This window comes from Stegostoma tigrinum, chromosome 2, assembly GCF_030684315.1.
Source record: "Stegostoma tigrinum isolate sSteTig4 chromosome 2, sSteTig4.hap1, whole genome shotgun sequence".
Taxonomy (NCBI): Eukaryota; Metazoa; Chordata; class Chondrichthyes; order Orectolobiformes; family Stegostomatidae; genus Stegostoma; species Stegostoma tigrinum.
In genome coordinates this window covers 157,003,882-157,021,123 of record NC_081355.1, presented here as the reverse complement: position 1 = coordinate 157,021,123, position 17,242 = coordinate 157,003,882, and positions in this window count along the sequence as shown.

Below are 17,242 nucleotides of genomic sequence, written 5' to 3'. Positions count from 1 at the left end.
CTCTTACCCATACAGGGCCATTTCTGTGGTTTCAGCACTAATATTTTTTCCTTGAAGTAAATTGTTCTCTTGCATAGAGGAGTCTTGTGCCCAGCATTTGCATTCCTGATGCTGTTTCATGCTTATCCAAATCCCCCAGGTCTGGGAAGGTCAGATTTAACCTGATGTAGAGTCTTTTCTCCATTAACCCTGTAGTTATCTCTGTAGTTGCATGAGAGGTAAAATAGGAATCAGACAGGAACTGGGACGGTTTGGTGTTGAGCTGAATTGTGTGCTGGCTACATCGTTAGTCCCACAAAACAAACAGTTTCTCAGCATCTCATTAAGGGTTGAACAAAAACCACATGCTTCTGCCAGTCAGCTTAACATAGTCAAAAATCCTGACATGAATTCCCCTGGTTCTTGAATTTCTGACAGCATCGCAGAATTAGAGGGGGGTTGGGGTAGTCATATTCCTTAACCATATCCATCAACTCTTGAAAGGTTTTAGTAGCTAGTGCCTCAGAAAAAGTCAGGCCCCTAATAACGAAAAAAGTTGCAGGTCCACAAAGCTGTCAGGCAAATTACTCATTGCTTTTAATCTGACCCAAAATCATTTGCCTGGAAAAAGTAATGCATTCTTTCCATACTCTGGGCCCAGTCTTTTGTCACTTATCAAATCAAAAGGTTTACACTTATCAAATCAAAAAGAAACTGACTGTTAATTATGTGCTTACTCCTCATTGGGGAATGAATCAGTGGAAGTGTCATATTACCACAGAGTTTATGTTGGGGGTTGGGTGGGGGTGGGGGTGGGGGTAGGGGTGGGTTAGTTTGGAGTTTCAGAAGGCTTTTGACAAAGTCCCACACAAGAGATCAACATTTAAAATTTAAAACGCTTTTTAGGGTAATGAATTGAGATGGACAGGAAACAGGTTGGCAGATAGAAAACAGATAGAGTTGAAATAAATGGGTCTTTTTTTGAATTGCCGGCAGTGACTAATGGAATACAGCATGAGTCAGTGCTAGGACCCCAGCTATTCATAACATATATTTATAATTTAGATAAGGGAAATGTCACAAAGCTGAATAGGAGGGTGAGTTTTGAGGAGGAGCAGAGATGTTTCAGTCTGATTTAGACAAGCTGAATGAGTGATTAATGAATGGCAGATGCAGTCCAATGTGGAGAATTTTGAGGTTATCGACTTTGGTAGCAAAAACAGGAAGCAGGTTATTATCTGAATTGCTATAAATTGAGAGAGGGGAATGTGCAGCAAGACCTGGTTGTCCTGTATACCAGTTGCTGAAGGTAAGCATGCAGGTGCAGCAGGCAGTAATGAAGGCAAGTTATATGTCAGCCTTCATAGTAAGACGATTTGAGTACAGGGCAGGATGTATTGCAGGGGTGTTTTTCTGACAATTAGTAAACATTATATTTGCTGGAGTTCAGAATGAGGGATGATCTCACAGAATTCTATAAGATTCTAATGGATTCTTGAGCAAATGGGGTTTAGTTGTACCTGCTTCATAGTGAGTAATGTAATCCTCTTCGGACTCAGCTTTGTAATTCTTCCAACACTTTGTGTCAGTTGACATTGTACAGGACATTAGCGAGGCTTCTTCTGGAGTACCGCGTGCAATTCTGGTTGCTCTGCTATAGGAAGGAAATCATTAAATTGGAGAAGGTTCAGAAAAGATTTACCAGGATGTTGCTAGGAAATGGAGGCTTTTGAGTTATAAATAGAGGCTGGATAAGCTGGGAGAGATAACGGGAACTGCAGATGCTGGAGAATCCAAGATAATAAAGTGTGAAGCTGGATGAACACAGCAGGCCAAGCAGCATCTCAGGAGCACGAAAGCTGACGTTTCGGGCCTAGGCCCTTCATCATGCTCTCTGATGAAGGGTCTAGGCCCGAAATGTCAGCTTTTGTGCTCCGAAGATGCTGCTTGGCCTGCAGTGTTCATCCAGCTTCACACTTTATTATCTTGGATAAGCTGGGACTTTTTCATGAAGCATAGGAGGTTAAGGGACCAAAGGAGATGGGGGGAAAAGCAGGAACATTCTATAGAGTTGAATAATCAGTCATGTTCATATTGAATGGCAGAGCAGGCTCAAAAGATCAAATTACCTGTTCCTGCTTCTATTTTATATGTGTTTTTACTGAACTCTTTCAAGTTCAATATAGATTACTGCAGGCTGGTTCTTTAAATTCTGTAATTCTTGCCTATATGCCTCACACACTAATTTGTGTGCAACCAATGTAGATTTTGGTACAGAACAATGTAGATTTTGAGAAGTCTCTGACCCTGAAGCATAAATTTCAGAGGCTTTAAATGTCAACTTGCTGCGCATGGGTTGTGTACAGTCTTCTTTACCTCAATTCATTTGCCTTGCCATTTTTTCAAATCACATGAAAGATTTCTCCACATCCCAAATTTTGGTAGCAAATATGCAAACTTAAGCATTTTTTTGCTGGACTTCAAATTATGATCTAGATGGAGAGGTGCTAAATGATTATTTCTCATCTGTTTTCACTGAGGAACAGGAGAATATTGTAGAGGAGATAACTGAGTTACGGGCTACGAGAATTGAAAGGATTAAGGTTAGTAAGGAGTAGGTGTTATCAATTCCAGAAGGTGTGAAGGTAGATAAATCCCCTGGGTCAGATGGGATTTTTCCAAGGATTGTCTGGAAAGCTCGGGAGGAGGTGGTGGAGCCTTTGGCCTTGATCTTTGAGTTCTCATTGTCTCCACGTTTAGTACCAGAGGACTGGAGGATTGCAAATGTTGTGCCCTTGTTCAAGAAGGGCAGTAGGGATGACCCAGGTAATTATAGACCTGTGAACCTTATGTCTGTTGTAGGAAAAATTTTGGAAAGGATGATAAGAGATAGGATTTATAATCATCTAGCAAGGCAAGGGCAGGTCGTGTCTCACAAACCTCATTGAGCCTTTTGAGAAGGTGACCAAGCATGTGGATGAGGGAAGGGCAGTTGACGTGGTGTACGTGGAATTCAGTAAAGCCTTTGATAAGGTTCCACATGGTAGGCTATTGGAGAAAACACAGCGGCACGGGATTCAGGGAGATTTAGCGGTTTGGATTAGAAACTGGCTTTCTGTAAGAAGGCAATGAGTGATGGTTGATGGAAAATATTCAGCCTGGAGTCAGGTCACTAGTGGTGTGCCTCAAGGATCTGTTTTGGGACCACTGCTGTTTGTCATTTTCATAAATGACTTGGACGCAGGCATAGGTGGATGGGTTAGTAAGTTTGCAGATGACACTAAAGTCGGTGGAGTGGTGGACAGTGTGGAAGAATGTTGCAGGTTGCAGGGAGACTTGGATAAACTGCAGAATTGGGCCGAAAGGTGGCAAATGGAGTTTAATACGGATAAATGTGAGGTGATTCACTTTGGGAGGAATAATAAGAAGGCAGAATACTGGGTAGTGTGGATATGCAGAGGGATCTTGGTGTCCGTGTGCGTAGATCCCTGAAAGTTGCCATCCAGGTTGATAGTGCTGTTAAGAAGGCATACAGTGTGTTAGGTTTTATTGGTAGAGGGATTGAGTTCCGGAGCCATGATGTCATGCTGCCACTGTACAAAACGCTAGTGTGGTCTCATTTGGAATATTGTGTGCAGTTCTGGTCGCCCCATTACAGGAAGGATGTGGAAGCATTGGAAAAGGGGCGGAGGAGATTTACCAGGATGTTGGGTCTAGGCCTGAAACGTCAGCTTTTGTGCTCCTGAAATGCTGCTTGGCCTGCTGTATTCATCCAGCTTCACACTTTGTTATCTTGGATTCTCCAGCATCTGCAGTTCCCATTATCACTTTACCAGGATGTTGCCTGGTCTGGAGCACAGGCCCTATGAAGAAAGGCTGAGGGACTTAGGTCTATTCTCATTGGAGAGAAGGAGGCTAAGAGGAGATTTAATAGAGACATACAAGGTGATCAGAGGATTAGATAGGCTGGACAGTGAGAGTCTTTTTCCGAGGATGATGACTTCAGCTTGTACAAGGGGGCACAGCTACAAATTGAGGGGTGATAGATTTAAAACAGGTGTCAGAGGCAGGTTCTTTACTCAGAGAGTGGTAAGGGCGTGGAACGCCCTGCCTGCCGATGTAGTGAACGTAGCCACTTTAGGGGCATTTAAACAGTCCTTGGATAAGCATATGGATAATCATGGGATAGTGTAGGGGGCTGAGCTTAGATTAGTTCACAGGTCGGCGCAACATCGAGGGCCGAAGGGCCTATTCTGCCCTGTATTGTTCTATGTTCTATGTTCTATGTTGATTCTCCCATCAGAGCCCGTACTAACGTTTGGTGTCTCCTCACTCACTTACATCATTTTAAGCCAATATTCATGTTCTCTCACTTTCTGTTTCCTTTGCAATTCTGTCTGCTTTTAATCATTACTGTTAGAAATTTAGAATTTTTAGAGTTAGATTTTATTGTCACGTGTACTCGCATACAGGGATGCAAGAGTACAGTGAAAAGTGTACAAAATTGCCATTTCCAGCCGTCATCATAAGTAGAAAAGTACCTAGATATGAGGTCTTAAATATAAAGTAGAAAACTAAAGAAATAAATTTAAAAGTTCAACATTACAGTCCTCTTTAAGTAATAGGTCATCGAATTTCTACGGTGGGGAAACAGGCCCTTTGGCCAAGCAAGTCCACGCTGACCCACAGAGTGTCCCACCCAGACCCATTCCCCCTAATCTACACATCCCTGAACACTACAGACAATTTAGCATGGCCAATCTGCCTGGACTGCACATCTTTGGACTGTGGGAGGGAACCGGAGCACCTGGAGGAAACCCATGCAGACACCGGGAGAACATACAAACTCCACACAGACAGTTACCTGAGGCTGGAATTGAACCCGGATCCCTGGTGCTGTGAGGCAGCAGTGCTAACCGCTGAGCCACCGTACCGCCCCCAAACATTTAGCTGTAGGCATGGATTTGGGCTCTTCTAAATCAATACTGAGACAATCGCCAGTACAAAGCAAACAGCCAGTCTCAAGTCTCTTCGCTACACCTCCACTGCTAAGCTGTGTCACCATGTTTTGGTGACATCCTGTCTCTACTGATGACACTGCCATCATGAGTATGTGTTGGGCTGATCTCAGCAATGCAGCTACTGCTGAAACTATCAGTTCCTGCACTGGCCTAAACTCACCTTCTGCTACTGCCAGGAACACAATCTCGCCTCTCTCTGCCATCATCAGGAACACAACCTTGCCTTCCACCCCCGCCTCCAGCAACACAATCTCAACTCCGTCTGCTGCCACTGCCAGAAATAAACCTCCCCTGACACACTGGACACTTTGATGCCATCCAAAGTCTCCACAGAAGGTAAATAAGGTTAAAGTGAAAAAAAGTAGAGAAAGAAGAAAAAGAAAATAAAAGCAAATAACCTCTGCCACCATTTTGACTGGAAGTATTGAATCATAGATCATAGAATCCCTACAGTGTAGAAACAGGCCATTCTGCCCAATGGATCCACACCACCCCTCCAAAAAGGATACCAGACCCATTCTTCTCATGCTGCATTTCCCATGTCTAACACACCTAACCTAAACATCCCTGGGCACTACAGGCAATTTAGCACTGCCAATCCACCCACCCTGCATATCTTTGGACTGTGGGAGGAAACCAGACCATCCAGAGGAATCCCACGCTGACACAGGGAGAACACGGAAACTCCATACAGACAGTTGCCTGAGTGGAATTGAACCCAGGTTCCTGGCGCTGTCAGGCATGAGACACCATGCCACCCATTTCCACCTACTTTTTCTCATCTTTGTTTTGTTTTCCTCTTTGGAATTCCATCTCCTGCTTTTTTTAAATTTCAAGTTGTTTTAATTTTTCCTCATGCTGCAGATGCTTCAGCAGTAACTGAATACTACCTGATTCTTGTTTTATTGCCCAGGGTACAAGGTCTGTCTCTAAACTACTTCAGTTATATCTGGATCCTTAACTGCCAGGCACTGACGCCACCAGTTTGCCAACCAATTGAATCAACCTGACTTCCCTTACAACTGTCAAGGACAACTCCACCATCTGAACTAAGTCATTTGCAGTTTCTTGTGCTGTTTCTTAAATGTACCAGAGTGGTGTTTTACCTCATCTGTATTACTTATTACCTGTCTTTTTAGACCCAGGGTGAGCAGAAATTACAGATAAATAAATTCTAACAACTGATAAGCAATCACAAATCATTGACATATAAGTCTATTAGTTAAACTTGAACCCCCTAACAAAACTTCCACACACACATCCAGATGGAAAAAGACCGAAAGAAAGTATTGTCGGTATTGTTAGTAGAGGAAAAAGTCAAGAAGACCATTCAATGACCTCTGCCCACAGAGTTCACAGTGATATTCTTTTTGTTTATCTGTTCATTGATCTCTCTTTTCTAAGTACTTTTCACTACTTTTCAAGAGGCTCAAGATAATTGATTTACAAATTGTGAAGTCTCTTGACCATTAGTTAAAAGCCACAGCTTACAGCAATTGATGAGGGAAAATAAACTGGTTTTCCTCAGGCTTTTAGTATGCAAAGTGAGAGGGACACCACCAAATGAGAGAGGTCTGAAGTTCTCCAGTCTATTGTTCATCCCCTCTTGCTCAACGTATAGGCAGATATCTGCTTGTTGCTGGCCAAATCTCATTTTGTACACAACCCTTGGTGCCAGCCTATCTGCAGTAACATTTCTCCACTGTTTGAACATGTAGCAGTGTAAAAACCATTCACAAGGAGTGTTGGTAACTTGATTTTAACAAGTGCAGCAATCCTTTTCACAATATTTTGGTTTTAAAACAGTCCTTTTCCTAGTTCAGTCAACAATTAGAAATGCTGAAAAATTGAATGATATAGTCTTTACATATGGTACAAAAGTTACTTGCCACTTGTCAGCCCATATCTAGATGTTGTCCAAGTCTTACTATGTTTAAACATGGATTCCGTCAGCACTGAGATGGCACTGAATATTGCACAGTAACCAGCAAACAACTCCACATATGACCTTATGAGAGAGGAAAGATCGGTTATGAAACAATTGGGCTTAGATTAATATGGTGAGGAACTCCTGTAGAGATGTCCTGGAGTTGAGGCGACTGACCTCCAAAAACCACAATCGTCTTTCTTTGTGCCAGATATGATTCCAACCAGTGAATGGTTTTCTCCCCGGGTCTCTCTGGCTCCAATTTTGCGCAGGCTCTTTAAATGCCACTCTTGATTAAATTCAACCCTAATATCGAGGGGTTTAATCTCATATGGAATTCAGCACTTTCATCTATGATTAATCCAAAGTTATAGTTGGATTAAAAGCCAGGTTGGCCTGGTGGAACCCAGACTGCCTATTCCTAGGAAAACTGTTCAGAGTTTAGTAGACAGTTGGAAATAGCCTGAAACTGGAATACATTCTACTGGTGGTGGTGTGTCACCTCTTCTTAGTAATGAGGCACTTATTCATGATCCCAGTGGATTTAATGATGATTCTGTGGATGGAGAGATTATTAATATGTTCCTATGATGGATGATGATAAGAATATACGTTGGAATTCAGTTGATTAAAGAAACTATTGATGGGACTGCTGTTCGTGAGAATCTTCTTTTTAATTCCCTCAATGGACATGGGCATCACTGGCTGGTGAGCATTTATTACCCATCACTAGTCGCCATTGAGACCGTGGTGGTGAGTGCCGTAATCCACTTGCTTTAGGTAGACCCATAATGCCATTAGGGAGGGAATTCCTAAATTTTGACCCCACAAAGGTGAAAGAATAGTTGATATATTATCAAAACAAAATGGAGTGTGGCTTAAAGGGGAATCTGCAAGCGTTGGTGTTCCCACATGTCTGCTGTCCTTGATCTTCTAGATGGAATAAGTTGACTTTGGAAGTTGTGGTCTCAGGATCTTTGGTGAATTTCTATAATGCATCTTATAGATGGTACACACTGCTTCTTCTGAGCATTGGTGGTGGAGGGAGTGAATGTTTGTGGATGTGGTGCCAATCAAGTGAGCTACATTGGCCTGGATGGTGTCAAACTTCTTGGGGGTTGTTGGAGCTGCATTCAACCAGGCAATTGGGGAATATTCCATCATACTTTTGATTTGTGTCTTATGGGCTCTGGAGAGTCAGGAGGTACGTTGCAGTATGCCTAGCTGGTGACCTGCTCTTATAGGCACTGTCATAATGTGCCAAGTCCAATTGAGTTTGTGATCAATGGTATCCCTCAGGATGCACTGCCATTGAATGTCAAGGGTTTAGTGGATATATTGCCTCATTTCGAAGATGGTCATTACCTGGCATTTGTGTGACATTAATGTTACATGCCACTTTTCAGCCCAAGCCTGGATATTGCCAAGTTTTTTCTGCATTTAGACACTGACTGCTTTAATAACTGATGAGTCACAAATGGTGCTGGAGTTGGTGTAGATGAAGAGCATGTAGAGTATTGGGTTAATGGTTGTATTTCATGATGTAACAGTGATAATAGGCAGTCATGTGCAAGAGTCTCAGAATAGAGGTGGGATAGAGTACACTACCATAGTGCAAATAGAGGTTTTGCGAAACATTCTGGTGTCATGACCAGCTTGTGGCTCTGTTGGACAAGTCAAACCTGACATCCTAGATCATACTTCTTCTTTATTTTAAAAAATGTGATGGTCATTCACTTAAATGTAGTAACATAAGGCTGGAGATTTTGTTCAATGACAGATCAGAGATTACATAAAATTGAAAACACATAGAAACAAAGCAAGCTACCTGGATTAAGAAGACAATTTAGAAAAATCTTAAAATGTACAGTGAATCTGTCTCTCCAATCTACTTCAAAACATCATCATTCCATAGAAAGTCCAATGCGCCTCTATAGCAATTCCTTAAGTTCTGATTAACTGATTCCGCCCAGTTTCTGATCTATGATACTGTACAGTGTTAGACCATAAAACCATTAGATTTAGGAGCATAAGTAGGCCATTCAATAAAATCATAGTTGATCTGATATTCTTTAATTCTACTTTGCTGCCTGTCACCCTGACTCCACTTCTTATATCAATCAATCCTTCTATGAGCATGCATAAAACTGACAGCTTAAACATTCCCAGCTTTTAATGACCTAACCAAGTACTCCTGGTCGAGAGATTTCGCATACTAAATTTTTAGATTGAAGTGACCATGCTTTCCATGAACTCTCAATGTAGCAAAGAGAGAATATTGAATTTGATTTTGACCACAGTATGTTCTCCTCTGAACTGCCCTTAAAACTTTCAAACACTGGATTTTATGAGCTAATTCAATCCATGATTATTCCGAACTGAAGATAAGCTAATGATCTCCCATGTTTCCTCATCTGTTATTAACCGCCATAGTGTAAATGTCGTATTTGTTCACACTCCTGTGGTTCCTTGCTGTCTGGCACCAACACCATTAGGTCACCATTCTGAAAAGATTGTCCAGTTCAACTTCTTAAAAAAAAATGCCTCATAAACTAACAAACACCCATTTGTCACTATATTGAAATGTAAGTTATAAAAATTTTATAAATTAGACACACATCACACTTTTCTCCACACCATCACAAAAGAGGAATGTAAATGTATCCCGAAGAAACATTTTCATTTCCCACCAAGAAGCTATTTTCAGCTCTATTTCTGTTACATTGACTAATAATATATTGAAGTTGTCAGTCTAATATATATATATATATATATTTTATATATAAATCTGTTTAGATTACAATGTTTTGTTTCCTTCGTAGGTGCTCTTGATAGAGCATCTGCTACAACATTGCCTTACCCAGGCACAAGATCATTTTTATCATGTATGGCTGGAAGATTCAATTCCACCTTTCTCATTATCCTCCTTGTCATGTCCTTTTAATGTATCTCTTTTATACATTCCTTTTTTTTCCTGTCTAGAGCGCTTATTACGTAGTCCACATAATTGAGTTTCTATTTGATTTGATGGGTTTTTAAATTCATTTTGTGGAAAGTGAGCTTCACTGGCTGGCTAGCATTCATTGTCCATCCCTTGTTGCCCATGAGAAGGTGGTGGTGAGCTGCCTTCTTGAACTGCTGCAGCCCACCTTCTGTGGGTTGATCCACAATGCCATTAGGGAGGGAATTCCAGGATTTTGCCTCAGTGAAAGTGAAGGAACGATTATACATTTCCAAGCCAGGAAGGTGAATGGCTTGGAAGAGAACTTGAAGATGGTGGTGTTCCCATTTGTCGTCTGCCCTTATCTTTATAGATGGAAGTGGTTGTGGATTTGGAAGGTACTGTATGAGGATCTTTGGAACATTTCTTCAGTGCACCTTGCAGATAGTACACACTGCTGCTACTGAGAGTCAGTAGGGGAGGCAGTCAATGCTTATAGATGTCATGCCAATCAAGCAGTTGCTTTGTCCTGGATAGTGTCAGATGACTTTGAGTGTTGTTGGAGCTGCATTCATCCAGGCAAGTGGGAAATATTCCCTCACACTTCTGACGTGTCCCTTGTAGATGGTAGATAGGTTTAGAGGAGTCAGAAGGTGAGTTACTTGCCACAGTATTCTTAGCCTCTGACTTGCCCTTGTAACCACTATGTTCATATGGTGAGTCTAATTGAGTTTGAGGTCAATGACAACCCCCAGGATGTTGATAGTGGGGGATTCAGTGATGGTAACACCATTGAATGTCAAGTGGTGGTTAGGTTGTCTCATATTGGTGATGGTCTTAGCCTGGCATTTGCAATTTGTCAGACCAAGCCTGGATATTGTCCAGATCTTGTTGTATCTGGACACAGACTGCTTCAGTGCTTTGCTTTTAATGTTTCCCTGGAAAGAAGTAGCGGCATATTACTTAATCAATCTTAAAATATAAGATTATCAGTGACTTCAGAATCACATGGGTTAATTAATAATAGCCAGTGTTGATATACTAAAGGAAGATCATGCGTGACTATTTGAATTTTTTGAGGAGATAACGAGGAGGTCAACAGGGTGGTGTAGTAAATGTGATCCGCATCAATGGTAGCTTTTGACGATGATCCATATTGATAGATTAATTTTAAAAATAATAGCCCATTGGATCTGGTGGAATGTAATAAGTTGAATATTGCCTCATTTACGAGAAATGTAAGCTGATGCATTTTGGGAGGCACAAGAATTCAGAATTAATGGGAATATACTAAGAGGCACAAGGTGGAGTGGGTGAGGGACCTTGGAGTGAATGAACACAGAAGACTGCCTGGACATTTAATTAAGACATATGGCTTTGACCATGGTTATGAGATGCCTGGATAGAGTGGACCTAATTTCATTAGTGGAAGGGCCAGTGACTTGACAGTATTAATTTATGTAGTGATTTGATAGAAGTATTAGATGGCAGAACTTATTTTTTTCACCCAGTCAGTGGTGGATATCTGAAACTCCCTGCCTGAAAGTGTTGAAGAGGAAGAATTCCAAGTCATATCTGAAGTCTTATAATCTCCAGGGATATGGGCCAAGTGCTGAAAAATAGGGTGAGCTGAGTGGCTCCTTTTGGACATCATAGACACAATCGGTTTCTTCATGCGCCATTAAGTTATTGCACATTTTCTGAATAGCTGTGAAGGAAGTATGTGCACTGATGTAGGGAGAGGACAGAAGATTGATAGTACATTAACTGCTTCTAAGAAGAGCCAGAATGGACACGATATATTAAGTGATGTGCTGTAACAATTAAATGATTCTCTGTTTCTTCGCAATTTGCACTGTGTAATTTTTGTTAGTATTCTAAGTGCAGACTGTCAAAATGTCTCTGGAAGCTTGATCTGCCGAGTAACTGAATCATGAAAATAAGCAAATTTGAGGAACATTATCTTTTTGATGTCTGCCACCATAATGATAGTGGATGAAAGAAAGAGAAAAAGAAACGAAAGTGTATTTTTTCCAAATGGATATAGTAATGCATTGAATCTGGACAGTAATATTCTGAATTAAAGGTGAGTATTGTAAAATAATACTGGCAGTTGAGAGGCATAGCAGATTTGCTAGGTCCAAATGCCTGCTGAGTAGAGGAATGGAGGATGATTGCAATATCAATAGCATTCTATGATTTGTTGTCATGTATTAATTTGCCAGATTGGAATTAATTGTGCTATTTCTTTTTTGCAGCGCCACATACACAATATGACGTCAGACATGCCTTTCCTAAGCCTGCTAAATACATCGATAGATATTCACGTATTGTAACCTTTCATATCTCTTTAAAATAATTGAAATTAGTGTATGATACATTTCAGTATTGAGATGATATATTTGGGTAGATATAATTAGGATATCACCAATTTTAAAATCAGATATTAAAAGTGTAAATGTGCATAGATACCTAGGTGCGGAAATTCAAAAATCGGTAAAAGTCATAATGTCAATTAAAGCATTCCAGAAGAATAAAATTAAAAAGCAGAGAAGTCATATTAAACTTACTGTTTGATTAGATCACACTTGGAGCACCGTACCCAGTTCCATTCTTCATGATACAGAAGTGTATAAATGGAAATGCTGGAAAAGTGCAAAAACAAAATTACATGATTACCACAAATGGAAAAGCCTATTAATGTTGTAAAATTATGTGCAATGACACAAGTTTAACTGTCAGTGAAACTGTAAACAGGATTATAAATAGATTGTTAGAGCCAAAGACTCATACAGCACAGAAACTGACCCTTTGATCCAACTCATCTGTGCCGGCCACACATCCCAATCTGATCTAGTCCCATTTGCCAGCATTTGGCCCGTATCCCTCTAAAACTTCATAAATACATCCAGATATCATTCAAATGCTGTAATTGTACCCACCTCCATCACTTCCTCTGGCAGCTTATTCCATACATGCACCACCCTTTGCACGAAAATGTTACCCCTCAAGTCCTTTTTAAATATTTCCTGCTCACCTTAAACCTATGCCCTCTTGTTATGAACTCTTCCACCCGAGGAAAAGAGATCCTGGCTATTCACCCTATCCAAACCTCTCGTGATCTATAAATCTCCAAAAAGCTACCACTCAGTCTCCGATGCTCCAGGGACAAAAGCCCCAGTCTATTCAGCGCCTGGTCTTGGCAACATCCTCGTAAAGCTTTTCTGCACCGTCACAAGTTAACAACATCCTTCCTATAGAAGAATGACCAGAATTTTACAAAGTACTATAAAAGTGGGGAGATACATCATTTCTGCTTGCTCCTGCCCCAAAGAACGCATCTCTTTCTACCTTGACTTGATATTTTCTCCCCTTGCCCAGTCCCTTCCCACTTCCATTCACAATTCATTTGATGCTTTACATCAGTTTCAGAATTTCTAGTTTATGGACTAATATCTGCTACAAATGACTCCCACAGTTACCTTGACTATACATCCTCATATCCTGCTTCCTGTAAAGACTCTATTCCATTCTCCGAGTCTCTCCATTTCTATCACATCTGTTCTGATGATGTCCACTTCAACAAGGGAACCTCTTAGTCCACCTTATTCCTCAACTGAGGATTTCCCAGCCCTGTAGTTCAGCATAGAATCCCTACAGCATGGAAGAGGCCATTTGGTCCATCAAGTCAACACTGACCCTCTGGAGAGCATCGCACCCAAAACCCAGCTCCCCACCCTATCCCTGTAACCCTGCATTTCCCATGGCTAACCCACTTAGACTGCACACTTTGGGCAATTTAACATGGGCAATCCACCTAACCTGCACATCTTTGGACTGTGCGAGGAAACTGCAGCACCCGGAGGAGACTCATGCAGACATAAGTAGAATGTGTGCAAACAGTAGTTGACAGCAGCCTCAGTTGTGTCTGACGCATCTCCTGCACTTCAGCTCTCTTCCCTTCCATCTGGGTCCAGTAGCATCTGTGAAGAGAAATCGGAGTTAATGTTTCTGAGGAACTCTGAGAAAGAGTTACTGGACATGAAACATTAACTCTGATTACTCTGCACAAATGTTGCCAGATTTGCTGAGCTTTTCCAGCAACTTCTATTTTTGTTCCTGATTTACAGCATCCGCAGTTCTTTCAGTTTTTATTGAGATAAACACTTAAGGGCAAAGGGAATGAAAGAACAGGCTGATAGCATTAAGAGAAGTGAGGGCAATCTCATGAAGAGCATAAAGGCCAAAGTGAATACTATGTCAAACGGACTGTTTCTCTGCTGTACATTTTGTGTAATCCTGTAAGGGAATGCATGGAAACTCATGTGAGACATTATGTAGAGCTGGATGAACACAGCAGGCTAAGAAGCATCTTAGGAGCAGGAAGCTGACATTTTGGGCCTAGACCCTTCATCAGAAATGGAGGAAGAGAAGGGGGTTCTGAAATAAAAAGGGAGAGAGGGGGAGGCGGATCGAGGATGGATAGATGACAAGATAGGAGAGGAGACAGACAGGTCAAAGAGGTGGGGATGGAGCCAGTAAAGGTGAGTGTAGGTGGGGAGGTAGGGAGGGGATAGGTCAGTCCAGGGAGGATGGACAGGTCAAGGGGGCAGAATGAGGTTAGTAGGTAGGAAATGGGGGTGCAGCTTAAGGTGGGAGGAGGGGATAGGTAAGAAAAGGGGCAGGTTAGGGAGGTGGGGACGAGCTGGGCTGGTTTTGGGATGCGGTGGGGGGAGGAGAGATTTTGAAGTTTGTGAAATCCACATTGATACCATTGGGCTGCAGGGTTCCCAAGCGGAATATGAGTTGCTGTTCCTGCAACCTTCGGATGGCATCGTTGTGGCACTGCAGGAGGCCCAGGATGGACATGTCGTCTGAGGAATGGGAGGGGGAGCTGAAATGGTTTGCGACTGGGAGGTGCAGTTGTTTATTGCAAACTGACTGTAGGTGTTCTGCAAAGCAGTCCCCAAGCCTCCGCTTGGTTTCCCCAATGTAGAGGAAGCCACAATGTGTACAGCGGATGCAGTATACCACATTAGCAAATGTGAAGGTGAACATCTGCTTGATGTGGAAAGTCTTTTTGCGGTCTGGGATGGCAGTGAGGGAGGAGGTAGGGGGCAGGTGTAGCACTTCCTGTGGTTGCAGGGAAAAATGCCGGGTGTGATGGGGCTGGAGGAGAATGTGGACCAGACAAGGGAGTCATGGAGAGAGTGGTCCTGGATGTGAGTTTGCTCGCTGAGCTGGAAGGTTAGTTTTCAGACGTTTCGTCACCATTCTAGGTAACATCATCAGTGAGCCTCTGACGAAGCGCTGGTGTTATGTCCCGCTTTCTATTTATCTGCTTAGGTTTCCTTGGGTTGGTGATGTCATTTCCTGCGTTGGTGATGTCATTTCCTGTTCTTTTTCTCAGGGGATGGTAGATTGGCTCCAAATCAGTGTGTTTGTTGATGGAGTTCCGGTTGGAATGCCATGCTTCTAGGAATAGCACTTTGTTGTTGTTTTCCTCCTCTTTTGTGAATGTTATGCCAGTGTATTCAAAAAGAACGAGTACCCAATGAACACAGTCCGCCGATTCCTCAGCAATAAACCCAAACAAACAGACAAAACAGGCTCAGAAACCGTAACCACTCTCCCCTACATCAAAGACATTTTCGAAATGACTGCCAGACTACTCAGACCTCTTGGCATCAGGGTAGCCCACAAACCCACCAACACAGTAAAACAGCAGCTATTGAACTTGAAAGATCCTATACAGACAACAAACAAAATGAACGTCATCTACAAAATACCTTGCAAGAACTGTGACAAACACTACATTGGACAAACTGGCAGAAAGCTAGCCACCAGGATACATGAACATCAACTAGCCACAAAACGACATGACCCACTATCACTCGTATCCTTACATACAGATGAGGAAGGACACCACTTTGATTGGGACAACACATCCATCCTAGGACAAGCCAAACAGAGACACACACGAGAATTCCTAGAAGCATGGCATTCCAACCGGAACTCCATCAACAAACACATTGATTTGGAGCCCATCTACCATCCCCTGAGAAAAAGAACAGGAAATGACATCACCAATGCAGGAAATGACATCACCAACCCAAGGAAACCTAACCAGATAAATAGAAAGCGGGACATAACACCAGCGCTTTGTCGGAGGCTCACTGATGATGTTACCTAGAATGGTGATGAAACATCTGAAAACTAACCTTCCAGCTCAGCGAGCAAACTCACGTCCAGAACCTCAACCTGAGCTACAAATCTTCTCAAAACTCGCTAGAGAGTGGTCCGTCTGGAAAGAAGACTAGGGTGGGGAGGGAAAAATGTCTTTGGTGGTGGGGTCGGATTGCATGGCGGAAGTGTCGGAGGATGATGTGTCGGATCCGAAGGTTGGTGGGATGGTACGTGAGGACGAGGGGAATTCTTTTTTGGTTGTTATCGCGGGGACGGAGTATGAGGGATGAGTTGCGGGAAATAGATGCTGCTTGGCCTGCTGTGTTCATCCAGCTCTACACCTTGTTATCTTGGATTCTCCAGTATCTGCAGTTCCTATTATTTCATGTGAGACATTGTTTTCTGAAAAAGAATTTTGCTTGCATGATTAAGCATTTTCCATATATGACTGAACCATGTTCAGTTTCCAAGCCTAACTCAGCAAAGAAAGATGTTGCTATGTTGGCTCCACTGACACTTTGGAATATCATCTTTTCAAGCTGAATTTGTGGGTTTAAACACTCAGTCAAGGAATTAGTGCAGAGAGCTGGTCAGGTGAGAGTTTCTGTTCCTGTTAAACTAAGAAATCTTACCTTGAAGGACTAAAGGTACAGAATGAGAAAATACCTTCATGTCAGTATATTATTTTCCATTAGGATGGACATTGTTCTTCCCAAAACCAGTAGCAGATTTTTGGGGGGGGATGGTTCACAATAGGTCAACAAAATAATAGAAGTAGATTTTGAATTTATCAACTTGAGATAAAACTGACATTGCCGTTCATAGAAATTGTCCAATTCACATTTTTATAACAGGGAACCCAATCCAGAAAGTCAATTGAAATGTCTAGAAATGAAATGGAAAATTTACCCCGTGGATTCTCGATGGAATTGAAAGCTACTTACTTGTTCAAAAACAAAAACAAAGTTGCTGGAAAACCTCAGCAGGTCTAGCAGCATCTGTGCATGAAAAACAGAGTTAACATGTCGGGTCCAGTGACCCTCAGGACCCTTACAGGTTACTGGACTTGAAATGTTAACTTGTTTTTTCCTTCACAGATGCTGCCTGACCTGCTGAGCTCTGTTTTTATTCCTAATTAACAGCATCTACAGTTCTTTTGGATTTTATTTGATGTTTACTTGCTTGCTG